Source organism: Scylla paramamosain, chromosome 5 (assembly GCF_035594125.1).
Source record: "Scylla paramamosain isolate STU-SP2022 chromosome 5, ASM3559412v1, whole genome shotgun sequence".
In the NCBI taxonomy this organism is placed as follows: domain Eukaryota; kingdom Metazoa; phylum Arthropoda; class Malacostraca; order Decapoda; family Portunidae; genus Scylla; species Scylla paramamosain.
Window position 1 is genome coordinate 36,470,056 of NC_087155.1, and position 5,000 is coordinate 36,475,055.

General features: G+C 56.2%; 1 protein-coding gene across 9 annotated transcripts in view; it reads right to left on the minus strand.

The window, feature by feature from the left end:
* Positions 1-5,000, minus strand: part of LOC135100911 (conserved oligomeric Golgi complex subunit 6-like) — a 71,508-nt gene that overhangs the window by 57,207 nt on the left and 9,301 nt on the right. The window lies entirely within an intron of this gene.

Consider the following 5,000-nt stretch of genomic DNA (forward strand, 5'->3'; position numbering starts at 1 on the left):
CCGCCGCGGCCGCCGCTGGTGATTGGGTGGCCGTTGTGTTAGGTTCATAGCAAGCTTTTGTGGCCTTTGTGGCAACTTGTCGTCAATAATGTGGTAGTTAAAGCTGCTGGAGGGACCTGCCGGGGCGCCGCGCCCACCACCGCCCCTCGCCGCCTGCGTCAGGGTGTTAGGCCCGCGGGCACACACGCGCACACAAACACACACACACACGCGCGCACACACACACACACACACACACACACACACACACACACACACACACACACACGCGGTGTCAGTCATATAATAATAATAAAAATGAACGGTTTATTGTTGAGGCAGTTAACAAAGTGAAAATGTAGAGAGGGGGGAATACTGGGTGATGCAGTAGTCCCCTTGCTAACTTCCCCAGAGCCTCTCGGTGCCTGGTGGATAGTCAGGACAGACTCAGGGTGGTCAGGGCTTCTTCATAGGTGGTGTAGGCAGGGCCAAGGATGACCCTGCACGCCCTCTTCTGCACTCTCTCCAGCTGGAGCTGTTGAGTGTGTGTGAGGGAGGAGCACCACGCTGGGGAGGCGTTTGGGGAGGATGAAGGTGAGGTACACCCCCTTAACTCGTCAGTCGGCGTCCCCAGCGACCTGAGTCTGCGCAGCATGTACAGCTGTAGGTAGCGGATCTCAAGGTGCCGGCATGCTGCTTCCAGGTCAGCTGGTCGTCCACCGTGACTCCAAGCTTGGCACATCGGACCACCTGGAGGGGGTGAGGGCCCACTGTGAGCCGGGGAGGGGGCACTGGTACACAGGAGGTACACAAACGTTTGATGGTCATCCTGCTCTCCTCCGTCCACGTCTGCAGTCGCTCCAGAATTGCTTGCAGTGGCGAGTCGTCCGGGTTCTTGGTGGACACTGGGACAATGAAGACTAGCAGTGCTGTGTGATTTCCCCTCCCTCCTCCCTTTTGTGTGGTTGTTAGCTAGTTGTGTGAACGAGTGAATGAGCGAGACTTGTGTGAGGCATGAATACGTGTATGAGTGAACGAGCTAGGCTTCAGTCATAAGTGTTAAGTGGAAGTGCGCGGCCTGGCGCCGAGAGATCACCTACCTCCAGCCTTCTGTTCACACCTTCTGTGAATAAACACCTGCACTGTTACCTGCGTTTCCTGTGCCCCTGCTGGTCAAGAGTCGAACATGGCGCAGTGAGTAGGATCAGGACAAGGCTGCAGTGGGTACGGCGCAGAATGGAGAAGCAGTTGGAGGCGCTGGCTGCCCTGCTAGCGCGACAGTCGGAGCAGAGTCAGGCTCTGCTAGCGCGACAGTCGGAGCAGAGTCAGGCTCGCGAGGAGCGTTTAACCCAGCTGCTGGAGAGAGTGGGGACACAAGCTCCCAGTCGCACCACGGCGAGCAATGAAGGCGAAACCACAGCCCGCAGCACGTCTACCCAGGGCGCGAGGTTCCCGACGTCCGCCACCATCATTCCTCACTTAACGGCGTCAGCATCTTTACGTGAGTTCGACACGTGGCGCCATAAGTTTGAAGGATACGTAACCCTCGCCAGGATAGACTGTCTCTCCCTGGCTGAGCAGAGGGCGGCACTCGCTGCTGTCCTAGACGACGAGTGGACCCGTACACTTCGCTACGGGATAAGCTTACCGAGAGACGCGGAGTTAAGAACCATCCTCGATGCAATGTGTGAGTACCTGCGAAGCCAGCGCAACATCATCATGGATAGAAGAGACTTCTACTCCCGCGTGCAAGAAACGCAAGAAGGTTTTGACGACTTTTTATGTGCTGTAAAGGAAATCGCCAATTTCTGTGACTTTTGCGACCAGTGCATAAACCATCAGCTGCGTGACAGAATTGTCGTTGGGACACGAGACGAAGTGGCTCTGAAACGCATGCTGGAAAACAAGAAACTCACCCTTGAAAACGCCATAGATATTTGCAGAGCATCAGAGAGCGCTAACCAGTGTAGTGCAGTACTAAGGGGCGGCTCTCACTCTTCGAGCCATGGTGTGAACGCTGTCTCGAACTACAGGAAGGGCAGTTTCGGGGGCTCAAGCCCCACGGGCTGTTATCGTTGTGGCAAAGATTGTCGCAGTGACAAAGGGGATGCCAGGCAATAGATAAAGTGTGTCGTAACTGCGGGAAAAGAGGGCATTTTGCGAGTGTATGTCAGCAGACAGTGAGGAAACGACGAGGAGCTTCGAGGAGTTCCTCAACTGTCTCTCCTCATCGCGGTGCAGGCCCGAGGCGGGGAGCCAGTGCCAGTGTATACCAGCTCTTATCAGGCGTATACACAAAGACGGTGACGGCACGACCTGCGCCCCAGGTGCTCATTACCGCCACACATCCCGCTGGAAGAGACAAGATTACGTGGACTCCTGACTCTGGGGCCGAAACGACCGTTATTGGCCTCGACACGGCAACACTCCTTGGAATCCCGCCCTCCAGCTTGGCGCCCGCTGATGGTGATGGACTTTATGCTGCCGGTAATCACCCCCTCACCTGTGTAGGAACTTTCTCGTCGCACTTGCAACTGGGCGACAGGGAAGCTGAGACTGTTGTGAGCGTGGTGAAGGAGGTGAAGGGGGCGCTGCTTAGCTGGTACGATTCCATCGCTCTCGGAATCCTCCCCGAAGATTTTCCGGCTCAAATCCGACCGCTACGCAGGGAAGAACAGCACACCGGCAACAGCTCCATCAAGTACCCGACCGCCTCGCAGCCACCTCTATCTACGCCCACAGAAGTGATCAGCTGGCCTCATTCCTACGACCCAACGCCACAGCAGCGTGCGGGGCACGCTGCTGCTGTGATCAAGGCCTTTCCCAGCGTCTTCGAAGCAAAGGAAGGTTTACGTGCAATGGCTGGTGGATCCATGGCCATCGAGTTGACAGACGACGCCCTCTCACGTGCTCCAGTACAGGACCCAGTGGAGGAAGAGGATGCTGCTACTTCTGGTGACCTCGACCCTCTCCACTCAGCGGTCATCTCAGCGTTATCTGCCACCAATGAGGACGGCGTCCGCTTAGCACCACTCCAGGATCAGACTGTGGAAATGGTACGTGCCGCAGCAGCAAGAGACGGGGAGTACTGCTTGCTCAAGAACGTCATCATCGAGGGCTTCCCTGATCATTGCCACGACCTCGATCACCGCTTGCGTACGTACTGGCCGGTGCGCAGTCTGCTGGCCGTAGACGACGACCTGGTGGTTTACGGGCCGAGGCTTCTTATTCCTCACAGCCTCCGCCGAGAAACACTAGAGCGACTCCATGACAGTCATCAGGGGATGGAGCGCACCAAGCGACGGGCCCGACAAACGGTGTACTGGCCTGGTATGGACAGAGACGTTGAGAACGTCGTTTCTGGATGCTCACTATGCCGTCCACTCCTACCAAGCCAAGCCAACGAACCTCTCTGGCAGGACACGGACACACCCAGCAGGGTGTTTGAGTCAGTTTCTGCAGACTACTTCCACGCAGCAGGCCGTACATACCTCGTGTATGTAGATCGCTTGTCTGGGTGGCCTCACGTGTCTGCATGCTCACGTCCAGCATCGGCTGATCAGCTCGTTCGTGTCCTTCGGGGTGTGTTCGCCGACACGGGCGTGCCTGTTCTCCTGAGGACTGACGGTGGACCGCAGTTCACTTCTTCATCGGTACGGCGCTTCCTGGCTCGATGGGGGGTGGAGCATCGTGTATCTTCACCTCATTATCCACGCTCCAATGGTCACGCCGAGGCAGCGGTCAAGTCCGTGAAGAAGCTGATCCTCACGACCACACAGCAGGGACACCTGGACGAGGATGCGTTCGCTCGCGGGTTGCTGGAACTGCGCAACACTCCGAGGGCGGAAGGGCGATCACCAGCACAAGTCCTCTTCGGTCATCCTATGAGGTCCTGTGTCCCGGCTCATCATCGCTCATACGCTCAGCAGTGGCAGCGCGCTGCTGATGAGTGCGACGCCAAGGCAGAGCGACTGAGGAAGAAAGCGAAACTTCGCCACGACGCGTCCGCCCGTACTCTTCCTCTCCTGCACCTCGGTGGCCACGTCGACGTTCAAGATCACACGACAGGCCTCTGGGATCGCCTGGGTGTCATCGTGGCTGTTGGGCGAAGGAGAGACTACCTCATCAAGATGGGCAGCGGTCGCGTGATGTGGCGTAATAGAAGACACCTACGCCCACACAGACCTCTTGCTCCCCTTCCTGTCGAGCAGCACACCGCTCATGGCGGTGCAGCGCTTCAGCATCAGGGTCACGAGGAACACCACCATCCCGGCAGCCCGGAGCATCAGGGTAACGGGGTACACCGTGGCCGAGAGCAACCAGAGCGTCGAAGCAGCCGACAGCGTAGGGAGCCGAGACGACTGCAGGTGCGGTGGCACCGTAGCACCTACGATTAGTCGTACGTGTTCATTGTACGCTGTGTTTGTTTTGTGTATATGTACCGTGTTTTCTGTACTTCAATCATTGTAACTTTGTTTCATGTGTTACGGTAGCCATAACAAAGATAAGGAATCTTCCTTATGTCTCGGGGGAGGTGTGTGGTTGTTAGCTAGTTGTGTGAACGAGTGAATGAGCGAGACTTGTGTGAGGCATGAATACGTGTATGAGTGAACGAGCTAGGCTTCAGTCATAAGTGTTAAGTGGAAGTGCGCGGCCTGGCGCCGAGAGATCACCTACCTCCAGCCTTCTGTTCACACCTTCTGTGAATAAACACCTGCACTGTTACCTGCGTTTCCTGTGCCCCTGCTGGTCAAGAGTCGAACACCTTTGTCCTCTCCCCTCCCTCGTATTTCCCCGCATTGAGAACTGCAAAAGGGAGGAATATTGAAAGAATGATCTTCCTTCACGTCCTGTGCTAGTTAGGAGACGATACGTAAACAGGAGACGCTTCAAGAGGCAGCTGTGAAATCGACTATTGTTTTTCATCATCCCCACCTGTAAATTCACGTAAACTTGTAAGGCTCCTGTTGACTCGGCACTGACAGCCTCTTTACTGGGGTTAATCATGCTGTTAAGGGAAT